A 16,196-nucleotide genomic window follows, 5' to 3' on the forward strand; every position below is an offset into this window, starting at 1 on the left:
ATGGTGTTTGTTCATCTGTGCCTGTTCCACTCAATCCCCCTGGTGGGCAGAGGTGGTTGTTAGTTATTCTTCTTTACTGTCACATTTCTTTACTTCTGTACTTATGAATTTAGAAGAGGCTGTAGAATCTTTCATGCGAGATTTTTTTGGGGGGGCTCTGTTTTTAAATAAAAGCTCACTGGAAAAACGGCTTACATGCAATCCTACTCAGAAGCTTCCCTGTGAGCCTATCATTCCAGAAACCCACAATGAACTTGACATTCATTCATTTCTACGTTCCTTGCTAGGAAAGAGGTTTGAGAACCCAATTAAAAGTATGTAGTCACTACTTGGTCACAACTATATGATATGTTTCTTGGACAAATGAATTGCCCTGAGGTTCTCAATGTGCTTTTCAAGTGGTCTCATGGGGAAAGGTTAAAAAATAATGAGCTGTGTCATTTTTGAAGAATCAGGAAGATTCGCCACCTGGACAGAATTTCAGAAACCTTGCCTGCACACAGCTGGTAAGCACTGCCGTTCTGGTCCTGTGCTCTGTAAGCTTAGTCTAACGTGCCCCAGCACTTCTTTGTTTATTTTGGGGCCGAAAAAGTTTGCAACTCATTGTTTATACTGCTAAGAGTGGTTTCTTTGAATTGTCTTCCCCTAGTTGAAGGGCAAAATTATGCTAGGGGCAAAACTGTAAAGGAGCTAAAGTTTACCCTTGGCACCCGTTCTCACCTGCCCCGCCCCATTCTGGGCCTTTTAATTGGGTTCTATTACCAGCACCCGCGCAAAAGTGTCCTATTTCCCCATCTCTTACCCATGATAAAATATTGAATACACGCATTCATACCAAAGGATTCCTAAGTTAGTAATATGCTTTCCAACAGGATTATTTTTTTAATCTTAAAAGAAAAAATCTAGGAAGAGAATCAATAATGATTTCAAAGGTATAAAGAACTCATTATAATGGACAAATGGTGTGTGTGTTGTATGCACATGTTATTCACACAATCATTTCCTTATGGGGAACCACGCTTCATCCACTCAGTGCTGGGGATAAGGGTGTGAATCAGAATGGCCAATCTCCCAATCACAGTGAATTACAAACCACCAATTTTCATCCCACTTTTTTTTGGGGGGGTGGGGGGAGGTTTTGGTTGGGTCTTGATCTAGGTTGATTCAAGTATTTTGATACTTGGAATTAAAAGGCTTTTTGACGGATACATTAATAGCAGGCTTTAAAATATTTTTGAGTAAAATATTTTTGGGTGGAGCATATTCCTGTACCTACCTGGGAATATTGTTGGCTATTATTTTTTTAAAAATAAAGTGACGTTGACATTGTAACATGCAGTTATTTGCCAGCAGGCAGCTGGGATGGATTTTTTTTCCACCATTTTTTGATGGTGTTTTCAACATTATTCAATTCAATTCAATTAACTCAATCTAGTTTAATTAATCTGGACTAAGTACTTGATGAAGTAGTATTCTAGATGGTAAGTAACCATTCACATGTCACTTTGCAGTAAAATAGCTCTTCTTCTATGGGGTTTGGAAAGTGTAAGCTACCATTTCAGATCCTGTATGACACTCTGCACATCTCTGGAGTCCATCTGTTGAGAATTGATAAAAAATCAATAACTTACTTGCCTCTGTTTTGACCTTTGATGAAGAAGATGGGACCGATGATTATCAGCTGACAAACTCACTGAAAGGAAAAAGATCATTTACATGTATATTTCTAGTCCTGGGTGGTCATACAAGTTTTTCAACAACATTGCCAACACTACAATTAATGAAAGATTATACAAATATGAGATGAAAGTATGATTCCTCTGGTTCTTGTTTTGAATGTCTATTTATCCAAAGTGATTATGACTGTGTATTTATTTATATATGTATATGTAAACTCACCCAATTCTCCATAGCAGAATCTATAAATAGTGATCATAATTGTCTTGGTTAAATATCACATGGATTCCTGCAAAGAAAAGACCAAACTGGTGGGGCTGTTCTCTTTTACTGTCCCTTCCTTTTTATTTATTTTTTTAATGTGACTTTCTTTTTGGCTCCTAGACCATTGACACTGAGTGTGACTAAGCCTGTGCCCCAAGGACCTTCCATTTTCCTAGTCACTAATTTTTGCTTTCCATCTGGGAGCTGGGGTCGGCTTTGTACCTCCAGGCTTGCTCCAGGCTCACACTGCAGTGCTGGTCTGATGTGGGAGGCTCCGCTAATGAGGGTAGGTGTGCCTGGTGCTTGCTGCTGCTCTCTGGGCACCAAGACAACGTCTGAGCATGTCAGCTGAGGGTGTTCTCAAACTTTATTTTCTTGGATCGAACTAGACAAATCAGCTAGACTTAAAATTCAGGCAGTCAACTGGCCCTTTTGTCTACAGATCAGTAAATAACCAGTTGGAATGATTGCTTTTATTTATTTTTTAATTTTTAAATGACTTTGGTTTAAGACTATATCTTATACAATAAAACCTAGCAGGCTTTCTTTGATTAGCTTGCCTGGTTAAGAATGTCACATGGAAGAATAACATATTAAGTTTATATACTAACTCACTTTAAAATAAGCAAGTTCACTTTTTTTGTGTGGGACTGATTTGAATCGAATCTTAATTTTTATGTCATCCCTAACCTAAATGAGATAAATTCTTTGATGAAAGAAATTATTTTAGTAGTAAGAGCCTTTACTATGTTTACAGCTTCAATCAAATCCTTATTCATTGGCTCAAAGGCTGAGGGTCTTTTTTTTAATCAGTTGTACATTAGATTATAACTACAAGTGTAAATTATATTGATTTGTTTGATTATAACAATCTGCATATTTATGGGAAAAAATAGGGATTATCTTATTTAAACACCTATTATTTTCTTTCCCCCCAAATGACAACAGTGTCGCTTAAATTGTAATTTTTCAATGAGTTATTTCCAATTTATAAATATAGATGTTTATGCCCAAGTTGATTGGAAATCGTCCATTATGATACTTAGAAAAAGACACAGGCTATCAAAAGAGCACATCCCAGAAATTCAGCATGGAATTGTGTGAAAGGCTATGCTACAATTCTGTGGGATATCAAGATACAAAAATTGTAAAATGTGGTTCTTGATATTCAAGAAATTATCATCTACTTGAGGAGGACATGCAGACATGTACACATGTCACACGCGATCGACGCTACGTGACAAGCAAATGCAGTCAGAAGTGCAGGGAAGGTTGAAAGGGGTGGCCCCAGAGGGCTCTGGTGACCAGAGACTTGAAATAGAGTTTTAAGAATGAAACAATTCATGTAGCTGAAGAGGAAGAAAAACAATGCTATGGGGTGGGGAGGGAGAAAACATTGTAAAATGAGTCCTCATTCTCTCACAGAGGAATAGTGGAGCAGTATTGGAAAAAAATAAAGCAGGACAGGTTTTAATAAACGGTCAACAAAAAGTGACCGGCCTGACCTGTGGTGGCGCAGTGGATAAAGCATCGACCTGGAAATGCTGAGGTCGCTGGTTCAAAACCCTGGGCTTGCCTGGTCAAGGCACATATGGGAATTGATGCTTCCTGCTCCTCCCCCCTTCTCTCTCGCTGTCTCTCTCTCTCTCTCCCTCTCTCCTTTCTAAAATGAACAACAACAACAAAAAATTTTAAAAAATAAGAAAAAAAAAGTGACCCGATGTCTCCGATTGAACCCACGTGAGTCATCATCTCTTTCTGCCCACAGACTGGTCTGATGTTTTTCATTAACCAAATTAACAAGCTATTTGATTAAATTAGCAAGTCATCAGGTACTCTCATTACATATTGAGGTATAATAATAAATCACCCCAAAATGTAGTGGCTTAAAACAGCAATATGTATTTATTTATTTATCTTATGTGACACATAATTAAAGTCTCTGATGGTTCCTGTGGGTCAGGAATTTGGGAAGGGCTATACTGGGTGCTTCCAGGTCAGAATCTTTCATCTGTTTGCAGGCAAGCGTTGGCTGGAGCTGAACAGTGGGGTGAGGAACACTATAAGAGGTGAGGTTCTGCCAAATACCCGTTTCCATGGATTAGTCTCAGAGCCTCTTCAAGTGCTTGTCCCACACAGGTTACTTGGGCTCCCTCACATCATGGTGGCCTTAGGACAGTCAGACTATAAACATGGCTGCTGAAGGCTACAAGAGAGAATCCAGACACATCCAAAGCATCGCTGCTTGCCTCTCACGACCTAGCCCTGGATGCCACACTCCATCATTACCATCATATAGTCACACTGAGTTCAATTTCAAGAGAGGAAACACAGACCCCCCCCCACACACACACACAGACACACACACACCTCTCGGCATAAAAGTTCTTTTGTAAGAAGCCCTTGTTCCAGCCATTTAAAAAATACAATAGGCCACAAAATAAGTCATTCTGTGTATTTTGTTTGATGGAATACCATCTCTGCAGGTAAGAAATTGGTAGAAAGGCCTTGAGCAAGTGGTGTTTACATTTACTGGCTGAAATGTATAGCTAATATGCACTTGAAAGAGTGAATAGCTTCCACTTCAACACTGATATCATCACGCATCTGCTGGTGACTCAAATACCCCATCTCCCGTCCACAATTTATGGCTGCTAGGCTAGAGAAAGAAAACATTTCAAAATTGGCCCCATTAATAACAGAAATGAAAAGTCATCTTCAAAACACCACACAGCGTCTTCACGGTTTGTTTTCTTATCTCTCCCTCATTTGAACCAAAGCCCAGCCTCGGAGTGCTTCACAGTAGCATTCTTTCAATTGCCAGAGAGGTGGCTTTTGCTAATGAGATTGAGCAATCTAAACTGTAACCCGCATTCCTGAGACTTGGGCTCATGTGTTTTAAGATATAGCTAAGGGTTAAATAGACTTTTGAAACAGAACAGCCTTTTTATGATTGTTGTTGTTATTGCTATTATTTTAAACATGAAGCGTCATGTTCCAAAAATATTTATGCTCTTTCATAAGAAAGGGCAGTTCTCCTTGAAATTCTCCAACATGAGCCAGCAGAGGCAATTACTGAATAGTATCCTCTCACATCAATGGAAATTAGGGTTTTTCTTCATTCCCTGGTGCTATTTTATTTTATTTTATTTTTCAAGAGAAATATTCTCATCTCCGGTTTGGCTTGCTTTGCCTCATTTTCTGTTCTTTCTTGAATGAAACATCACCAGGGAAACATCAGTTACAACTGTATGAGGTTAACTAGCAGGCAACGCAGTTTTACAAGGTGCTCTGGACTAACCAGGTTACTCCCCCACATGCTTCTCAACTACCTACATTTGCCATCAACTAAAACTCGTGTTCACACACGTTTGGGGAATGCCTTCACGCCCTCTCTAGCAAGGTCCTGCTCCAGGAGGGAACACTGGTGTTTTCTCAAGGGGCAGTCCATATAATACAAATAGTTGTTTACATGAGGGAAGCAGAAGAGACTTCACATAAGGTCCATGGCGTTGACCTTTTGCCTGTTATGAAGATCATTGGTATGGTGTTAATACCCACTAGATGATATCTCTGGAGTTAGGATTTTATTATTTTTATTTTTATTTATTTATTTTTCTGAAGCTGGAAACGGGGAGAGACAGTCAGACAGACTCCCTCATGTGCCCGACCGGGATCCACCCGGTACGCCCACCAGGGGCGACGCTCTGCCCACCAGGGGGCGATGCTCTGCCCCTCCAGGGCGTCGCTCTGCCACGACCAGAGCCACTTCAACGCCTGGGGCAGAGGCCAAGGAGCCATCCCCAGCGCCCGAGCCATCTTTGCTCCAATGGAGCCTTGGCTGTGGGAGGGGAAGAGAGAGACAGAGAGGAAGGAGGGGGTGGGGGTGGAGAAGCAAATGGGCGCTTCTCCTATGTGCCCTGGCCGGGAATCGAACCCGGGTCCCCCGCACGCCAGGCCGACGCTCTACCGCTGAGCCAACCGGCCAGGGCCTGGAGTTAGGATTTTAAATGAGAGCTAGTTTGGTTTGATATCAGGAACAGAGATCTTGGAAAACACAGTTTTCAAAGCAGTAAACTTAAAAAAAAACCAAAAAACTCTTAGCATTTCCAATCATCAAGTTAGTATAGATCACAAATAGCTTAACCATTTAACCAGTCATCCCTTTAAGCATTTCTCCTCATGTCTAGGTGTTGTTAGGGCTATGACTAGTTAAGTAGTAAAACAACTAGAAGTTTCAGTTAAGTTGTAAAAAAATATTATGATGCAATACCTTCATTTCCAGATATATCTATATAAAAAAAGCACCAAACCTCTTGAAACTTCCCCTTCCATTTCCGCTTTCTGACTCGAGGCATACATTTCGAAGGTTTTATTGGTGTCCTCTGTGAGGATTAAAGGAAAGCTCATAAATGAACCTCAACCTGGACTTGACAGCTTCCATATAAAGCAACTCAAAACGGACCATGGGGATTTCAATGTCAAATGTCAAATGATACAACTTTTCAAAACAAAAGAAAGGAGAAAATCTTTTGGAGCTAGGGCTACGTAAAGAGTTTTCAGACCTCGCACCAAAACACAATAAAAAGAAAAATGAGTCAATTTGACCTCATCTACATTAACTCTGGCTCTGTGAAAGACCCTGTGAGGAAGAGGAAAAGGTCTAGCTACATATGGGGAACAATCCTTTGCAAACCACATACCCAACAAAGGTGTATATCTAAAGCATATACAGAACCCTCAAAACTCAACCGTAATCACTCAATCCAATCAGAGAATGAGCAAAGACATGAACAGGCATTCCATAAAGAAGGACATGCAGATGGCAAATAAGCACATGAAACAAAAATGTTCAACATAATTGGCTATTAGGGAAATGCAAACTCAAACCATGAGAGCACTACAGGCCTACCGGGGTCATAATAAAACTCAGGGGCAACACCACACGCTGGTGAGAACATAGAGAGATGAGACTGTTCAGACATTGGGAATGGAAGTGGGGCAGCCACTCTGGAAAAGAGTTTGGCAGTTATTTTAAGAACTCAACATGCACTTACCATATAATTCAGCAATTGTAGCCTTGGGCATTTATCCCAGAGAAATGAAAACGAATGTTCACACGAAAACCCATACATGAATGTTCATAGAGGCTTTATTGGTAATAACCCCAAACTGGAAACAACCCAAATGGCCTTCAACAGGTAAGTGGTTAAACAAGCTATGACACCTGCACTCCAGGCATGCTATGTAGCAATAAAACTGTTCATACAGGCAGGAACTGGGACCCATCTTAAAGGAAACTAGACTGAGTTTGAAAAACTAATCTTGAAATGTTACACTGTATGATCCCATTCACACAACATTCTTAAAACAAGAAAACTATGGAAATAGAGTAGAGCTTAATGGTAGACAGAGGTTAGGGAAGGGAGAGGGGCATGGAGGTGGGTAGAAAGGGTCAACACAAGAGGTCTTGGAGCTGAAACTGTTCTACATTTTGATTTGTGATGATGGTGATATGAATTTATACATGTGACCAAATTGCATAGAGTAGGTCGATATAAATGTACCTATGGACATGTGTATGCACACACATGCCCACGCAGATAAGTGTATGAGTGCCTGTGAAACTTGTGCACTTTGAATAGCTCCCTAGATTGTGTCATGGTGATTTTCCCACCTGTGCTACTGTACTAGAGTTTTGAAGGATGGTATCATTGAGGAAAACGGGTGAAGGGTACATGCAAGCTCCGTGTACAGTTTTCCTGCAACTTTCTGTGACTATATAATTGTTTCAAGAATGAAAAATTGAATTGAAAGGAAGATGAAACATACAAACCTAACTGTGTCCAGAGTTGGTGGTATAACCTCACAGAGCAGCGCTCTCTAAGTGTCTTTAAACCACAGTAGTTCTACTGTGCATTCCAAGTAGCTGTAATCTTTCTTTCCTTTCTTTTTTTCTTTATTCTTAAGTGAGAAACAGGAGGCAGAGAGACAGATTTCTGCGTGCTCTCTGAATGGGACCCACCAGCAAGCCTCCTACCGGGCAATGATCTGCCTATCTAGGGTCATTGCTCCATTGCTTGGCAATCAAGTTATTTTAGCACCTCAGGCGAGGCCATGGAGCCATCCTCAGTGCCTGGGGCCAATCTGCTCCAACTGAGCCATGGCTGTGGGAGAAGAAGAGAGAGAGAGAGAGAGAGAGAGAGAGAAGGGAGAAGGGGGAAGGGTGGAGAAGCAGATGGGTACTTCTTCTGTGTACCCTGACCGGGAATCAAACCCAAGACATCCATACGCCAGGCTGACGCTCTACCACTGAGCCAAACAGACAAGGTGGCTGCAATCTTTCTAAGCTTCATACATTTAATTGTCAAATGAGGAGACTAGGCTCTGACTGGGTTGCTCAGTGGATAAAGCATAGTTGCAGTGAGCTGAGGTCGTGCATTTGACCCCTGGTCAGGCACGTTTGAGAAGCAATCCATGAATACACAACCAAATGCTAAGTGAGTACACAACAAGTTGATGCTTCTCTTTCTCTCTCTCCCTCCCCCTTTCCTCTCTATTACACCTCAATGAAAAAATTAAAGAATAAACAAAATGAAATGAGGAGGCCCTCTCTGGTTGGCTCAGGGGTAGAGCATCAGCACAGTGTGTGGAAGTCCTGGGTTTGATTCCCAGTCAGGGCATGCAGGAGAAGCGCCCATCTGCTTCTCCACCCCTCCCTCTCTCCTTCCTCTCTCTTCCTCTCTTCCCCTCCCACAGCCAAGGCTCCAGTGGGTCAAAGTTGGCCCAGGCACTGAGGATGGCTCCATGGCCTCTGCTTCAGGTGCTAGAATGGCTCCAGTTACAATGGAGCCATGCCCCAGATGGGCAGAACATCACCTCCTGGTGGGCATGTGGGGTAGATCCCAGAGGGTGAATGTGGGAGTCTGTCTCTCTGCCTCCCTGCTTTTCACTTCATAAAAATACAAAAGAAACATAAATATATAAAATGAGGAGACTACACTTATTTCATAAGGCAGTTGTGAAGTGTAAATGAAAAATAAAACAGAAACTCAGGCACTGAGCACTGAAGATAGGAACTAAAAACCAGTTAGCATCCAATAAATGTTATTTTAAAAATTACATTTTTATTTTTCCTTTTCTGAAGAAGTAGTATCCACTGTAAATGGTTGTGGTTAGCTTCAATAAAATAATAATGTATGCAAAAGTGGTTACTGCTTGTTATTATGTCTGCTATCAGTAGGTCACAGCATGATGGGACCTCCACTCTCCAAAGGGGGTTTGAAAGCATGGGGCTCAGAGTCTGGTGGACTTCCAGAGGCCTAAGCAGGCTGATACCACCTGTTGTAGCATGCTTACTTAGGTGACAGTGCTGCTGACTTGTTGGCACTCATAGACAGGTTGATTACAGTGAGTCTGTCCTTGACTGATTTTTGGAAGAGAGCGGCTGACCCTGGCTGCTTGGGTTGCTGAAATCTTTTATTGAGGTCAGTTACTGATGGACTGAACACGTTAAAACCTGGTTGTCAGGGTGTCTTGTTTCCTATGCCTCAGAATAATACATCTTTTCCTACATTTGGGGGAACGTTTCGATTCACAATGCTCACTTTTTGCATACTTGACAATTTTTCTAGAAGCTATCTCATCTAATAGGAATAGATTGTGTACCTACCACGCTGAATACCATATTATAGGGATTCAGATTCTGTTCCCCTCCAAAATGCATCAATTTGGCCTATTGATCACTTTGAATTAAAGGTACTTGAGAAACAGCTGGTGTCAGAAGGGCACTCTGAACCTCCTTTGTTCCCCTGAGAGCAAGAAATGTGACTCCATAAAAAAGGTACTCTCCTTATACCAGGAGGGTGGAAGGCATCTTTAACACCAGAGTGGGGTAATTTATGGGGGGAGGGCTATATAAACCAACCTTGTTCATCTTCACCATTTTACTACACTTAACCCACAACTCTGTTTTTGAATTCTTCACCCAACTATTGTTTCTGTGTCTAAAAGAAATGAAAGCTTCCTACTCTGGTCCCCTCATTGAGTCACACAGCTTTGTGGGACTCCCACACAAACATGCCTAATTAAATTTGTTTCTCTTTTGTTAATCTGTCTTTTTATTATAGGTGGGGTCTCAGGCAAGAACATAGAAGGGCAGAGGGAAAATGATTTTCCCTCCTCTATGATACCTTATTAAATTAATCAACTTTATGAAATAGGTATTGTTATCCTCCCTTAAGAGGGGAAACATCTGAGGCACGGGGAAGTTTAGCATTTTGTCCAACATCAGGTAACTAGAAAATGATAGTAAACAAGAAAATGGATTTAAACCCATGTCCCTGTGACTACAGAACCAGGACTTTTAACCACTAAGCAGGTTCTTACTGCTGCCAGCTTTGTTAAAGCAAATGCTAAATATGTTACAATCTAAAGTAAAGGGGAAAACACAAATTGGTTCTTTCAGTCATTTATCCATTTAACACATCTGCTGAGCCCTTACTATTTGCTAGGCACTGTTCTTAATGCCTTTGAAGATACAGAGAAAAAGACAAAGTCAATGCCCTCTTACAACTGATATTTTAGCGAGGAAGGTTATACACAAATAAATAGAAAGTATATCAACATTAGACAACAAGTTACTGAAATATTGTGCTGAAACTCGTTAGTTTTCTTCAAGAACTAACAATTTGAGGAGATAAAGCATGGACATATGAAAAGTTAAACGGAAGTGTCAGGCAACCAAAATAAAATAATAAAGGAATTGAACCAAGGCATCAAAGATGAATGTCAACTGGTATTGTAGAAAACAAATGATACAAGTTTAGAAGAGGAGTATTTGGGGAAGAGATTGAAGGGTGGATAGGATTTGGCTTGTTGGAGGGAGAAAGCTATCAAGGCACAGTGAAAAAAAGTAAATCATCTCAAGGAAACAACTGAAGTTTATTTTTTCTTCTTTTTCTGTTTTTGTTTTTTTGTTTTTTTTGTTTTTTTTTGGTAACAGTTGCTAAATGTGACAGATTTAAAGAGTGTAAGTTAGAGCCTCCTGATTCTTAATGCTAAATGTGAAGTCCCACTCAATTTCATCAGTCTGACCTCAGAAATGTCAGCACAGTGCCTGGATGTTCATGCAACAATTTCTGGACCTTGACAAATGAATATGCTTTTTAGGCCAAAAAAAAAAAAAAAGAAAAAGAAAATGTAAACACTACATGTACGATGTCCTGTGGAGTGTGAAAACCTAGCTGACATTCTCACTTGCTCAATATCCGTCTCCTTTAATGTGTCACCCACCATTTGCTCCCCTGTCCCTTAAGAGCTTGTGAAAAGACGGAGTGCATATGGCCAAGCAGTCAAATTCGGCTCATTATGTCTCTGGCGGGAGTCTAGGGGGAAGTCAGGGTCCTTGGACACAGGGGCCAATGCGTGACAGAGCCCCGAGGCAGGCGGGACAGGAACTGGAGTGTGAACTTGTGGAGCACCCCTCTGTTGGGTAGGCTCTTGCCATGATGGTTGCAAACAGGGCATGGCAATGATGGTTGAAAATAGTGTCTATCCAGGGAGTGCTGTACTTTGGAATAAGGTGCTGCAAACTACCCGTCTAGAAAGCAGCCCCTCTGTCCACGCTGCCTGAAATTTGACTGTTCAGAGGAGAAGGGCCAGGCCCTTTCACACATTCCCTCAGAATTCTAAAAAGGTAAACCCAAAATTAATCCTGTGGGTCAGGGTGGCTAACACACGTGCGAGGGAAGGCAATGAAAAGTCAATGATGGATGACTTGTTTTCTCCTATATTGATGGAAAAGTTGAGGAAAGAACAATGTTATATAATTAAAAAAATAATGCAACCAACAATAGGTCCTTATTTAACCATGATTTGACTTCAGCAATGTCTGAGGTGTCAGGGACATTTAGAGGAAGGAAAGTAAAATTTAATTTCCAGGACCCTATGATTGTTCATGGAGTCCTGTAACCTGACCACTCAACTACCTTCCACGTGGGCTGTTTTTCCACTTGTGATTATTTTTTTGCTGGAATTTATTTGGGGGTTGGGAGTGGTGGAATGGGGTTGACATAAAGATGCAATTCACAAGTGTTTGTGGTATGCACACAACACTTATTTTGAAATATTTGAACCATCCTCATCAGAGGGAATATAGTGTAAAATTTAAAACTTCTCTATATTCCAATGAAGCAAATAAAGAAACAAAATCAATTCAATGTGTATATATTAAGCACTGAATATTTAATAAAAGTCATTATGCTATGTGCCTTGGGGGACATAAATAAAGACACTACCTACATCCTTTGGGAAATGCCAATCTTACTAATGTTCAGAAAAATATGAAAGAAACAAAAAACAAAACAAACAAAAAAAACCCCACCATTTTTGTAAAACATTAATGGCTGTGTTTATGTACACACATTGGTTTCAAAAATTCTATTAACGTTCAATGCAGGTAAATGAGATTTTCTATAGGAGAGGCCACTTTATAGGAAAGTCAGAGAAAAAAAATGAAAATAGCAAAATCCCATTTTGTCCCAAGTTGTGCACCTTTCTGACCCTTCTGCCATCTTGTAAACTGACCAACACAACCGGACTTCCTTCCAGCCTGCAACCGGTTGCTGGTGCTCGCTGTGTCTGAGCTGGTGTGCGTTTGGGGGGCCTTAGTCAGCTCTGCCCTTGCACCTGAGCAAGAGGAACCCCTGTCCTAAGCCATTGATAATAGGCCGCTCCTTAAATATTACAAAGTTTTTTTTAAAGGTAAATATATGTATTAAAAAGACACAACTGCTTCTGTCACTTGGGATCCAGAGTCCAGTTCTGGCCCAGCATGTTCCAGGACCAGAGCTCGTACATCATTTGTGGGGCCAAGTGCAAAATAAAAACAACCATTTTACAAAGAACAGGAAAAAGTGCTACAAAAGATATTTTTTCCCTTCTTCCACCAGTCTCTCTCTCTCTCTCTCTCTCTCTCTCTCTCTCTCCAGAACTGGTAATGGTGTTTTCAGTTGCTCTTTCATGCTGTACCAAACAAGGAAAAATTCAGTTTTAAATTATTGGCCCATATCTCGCATTCGTCTTTCTATTGTGCAATGCCAGCTGTAAATGTAAACACCGGAGCGTTCAGCTTGTGTGCAGAAATCACTGAAGTTACACAATCTGCATTTTGTTGCTCAATCCCCGGGGCTGGCCAAGAAAGACAAAACACAAGCCAGATTCAGAGAGGTGAGAGAGAAGAAGGAAGAGAGGATTCCCACCCAGGCATGGAGCCAGCTGCCGAGTGCTGGATACGGACAGCCCAGAGGGGAGTGCGGTCTCCTCCTCTCTGGGAACTAGGAGGTGAGAGGGTCTTGCCTGAAGAAGTCCTGCTTCCCCACAGAGCTGAGCATCCACGGTCTTACTTCCCTGCTGCTCCCAATTGACCATTCTGGAGATATTTCCAATGAGTGTGCTATTTGCAACAGTTGGACACAGTAGCTCAGACACATGTTCATTTTAGGAAACATTCATTTTGCTTTTAAATTTCTAAAATGTAGGGTTGCACACTGTGTATCAAATGCGGTTCTGAATCTAGACAGAGGCAGCAGGTGAGCTCTGAGTACTGGAATTGTGAGTAGTCTTTTTATTAACTAATTAGTGATGTAATTAAATTTGCAAACCTTTTCAGCTTGACTTAAATATTTTGGTTTAGATTTTAGATAAACCTAAGTTATAATTTATATTTTGTGTTAATTTTGAAGGATAGCTTCTCATATTTTAAAAGGGTAACTTTTAAAACATGGATATGGAAGCAATAAACTTTCTTTTTATTACATTTCCTTTCATTAATGTTTTATCTACTTTGTATATGTTTATATTTTTCTTTGTACTAGAACAATACTAAATCAAAACAAAAATTTTGTGAAAATCTCGTTTGTAACAATATAATTAGTGACTTCACTGAGACAAAAGAAATTTTTATGGGATAAGAACATACTTTATGAATTGTGGAGGTCTTTGATATATTCCTCATTCAGACATCACCAGCCCATAAACAGGGCACCTTTATGTGCAGAAGATTAATTAACTTCAGTTGTCTTTGATGTTTTGCAAACTTTCAGTCACATAAAAACCAGAGTTTTACTGATATTTATTGACATTTTTCAATATGAAAGTATGATTTTCAATGCTTAGAGGGTAGAAAAGAGAGTATGACATAATTTTCCTGCTCTGATAAAAAGAATTACAATTTATAGCAAATGATAAATATAAAGATGAAAAGATTTTAAGGCAGCAAAAGAGGAATGTCAGCTTGTGTAGAAAGAGCACAGAGTCACATGAGATGTCTCCATAGCAACTGTAGAATTAGCAATATTATGAAACAATGTCTTCTAAAAGTGCTGACACACAATCATCTTCAACCCAGAATTTTGTACCCAGCAGCCCTATTTTTCGGGGATAATGAGAGTTGGCTTAAACTATGTGTTTGCTATTATCAGATACTCCTTTTGACTGATGCTTTTGATCCCTCTTATTCATAAGCTTATGTTCTATATCTTCAACACACCAATCACTTGTACTATTCTTAATGACATAAAGGCTGCACAAAAAGAAATTCTGTGCCTAGACTCTTAATCCCATTCTCCCTAACAGCATTCTGGTACCCCCCCCCCCCAATTTATATTCCAGGATTAAGTAACAGTGTTTTTTCAGCATATAGTTTGAAGTTTTCAAAGTGTATATACAGTGCTTAGCAATTTAGAAAGCACATAGGCCTATAACATCTCATTTAATTCTAACCTTCGTTATAATGGGGTGGGTGAGAAAGTTAGTATTTTTTTTTTTTTTTTGTATTTTACCCAGAAGAAAGCAAGTCCCTAAGATGTTAAATGATTTGTTCAAGAAATGCAACCAGAATCAGGCTGAGCTTGGACCCCTCCATCCTACTCCAAGCAAGTTCTATCAAATATGACACTCTATCAAACCCTTCCAGATAGCGGGGGCACCGTGGTATGCGTCTCAACCCTGGTTTCCATAGATCACGTGATGCTTTCTATTTCACTGGGTTATGCTATTTCTCAGCTGCCAGGTTCACTGTCAGACTTGTCTCTCAAATTCTTTGACTATGTTCTCCAGCAATTTTTTAAAAAGCAATCCTTAAACATTATGAATAATGCAGTTTTATCCATGGCCTGGTGGGTACAGACTGATACATGCACAGTCATGACTGGCTGAATCTGAGCCAGGGTTTCCTCATGTCTGAGGCCCCAGCACCCAGCGCACAGTGGGAAGTCAATACCTATTTGTTCAATGAATAATGAACAGAGCATATGAAACTTATTACACACTGTTGGCCCTGTGTCTCCTTTGGTGAAATCATATCAAATGCATGCAGCCAAGCGTCTGCTACTTGGTCAGGCCCTGTCCAGTGGAGAGACAGCAGCTCTGAGGACTTTTGACTGGAAGGGGACCGTGGGGTAAGTGCCTACGCCATCCTGTCATTCTAGCAACGCCATATTTCCTCCCTGGCTTTCTGGTCACCCACCTTTGCTCCTTCTACAGCTGGGTTCCTGCTCATATTCTCTAGTCTGACTCATGGTGTGACCTACTTTCTAGGCTCTGTGAACTTCCTTCTGGGTCTTAGGCTCTGTTGGGCATCCTCCTTCCTGGCACTGAGCTTCTCTGGACGGTATCAGGGAACAACCCCATCTTGGCATAACCTCAGGGACTGCATCTTTCACCTTCCCCCATCCACAGCCCCTCTCCCCCAACAAAAATGTTACCACTGCCAGCCCTGAAGGGTTCCATCCTGGATTGGCATGATGTATTCTCTACAACTACTAGATTCCGCTTCATGCTTAGAACTTCTTTGAATGCTGGAACTCTGCTTTTTTATATCTCTTTTGGTAACCTCAACTCTCCCTTTCTTTTCTGATCTTCCATTTCACTAAAAAAAATCTTGTCTGTTTAAAATACCTATCCAGCCACTCTGGAGAAACTAAAATGCCTCCTTGTTCCTTACAAAGCAACCTGCCCCTGTGACACATTTTCTCTGTGTTCAGAGTCACACAGATGGCTGTGCACAAAACTGATCATCAGGGCACCTTCTGCTAGTCCTTCTGGGTTGCCATCTCTGCATTCTTGGCTAGCAAAAATGGGCAGTGTTTGATGAATCATGTATACGTAAAAGAAAAAAGTCCTTTAATTTTGACAGCGGTCATTTTTTGGAGACTGTTCCCATTTGCATTTCCATCTCCTTGTTCTGCCAACTC

At 40.7% G+C, this 16,196-nt stretch overlaps 1 long non-coding RNA gene across 1 annotated transcript in view; it reads right to left on the bottom strand.

Moving 5' to 3' along the window:
• Positions 1–1,640: 1,640 nt before the first annotated feature.
• The window catches only part of LOC136389100 (uncharacterized), a 345,590-nt gene continuing 331,034 nt past the window's right edge, over positions 1,641–16,196 (bottom strand). The window contains exon 4 of the long non-coding RNA XR_010748264.1: positions 1,641–1,693. This is a non-coding gene — a long non-coding RNA (uncharacterized lncRNA). The remainder of the gene's footprint in view (positions 1,694–16,196) is intronic.

The sequence above is a fragment of the Saccopteryx leptura genome, chromosome 1 (genome assembly GCF_036850995.1).
Source record: "Saccopteryx leptura isolate mSacLep1 chromosome 1, mSacLep1_pri_phased_curated, whole genome shotgun sequence".
In the NCBI taxonomy this organism is placed as follows: domain Eukaryota; kingdom Metazoa; phylum Chordata; class Mammalia; order Chiroptera; family Emballonuridae; genus Saccopteryx; species Saccopteryx leptura.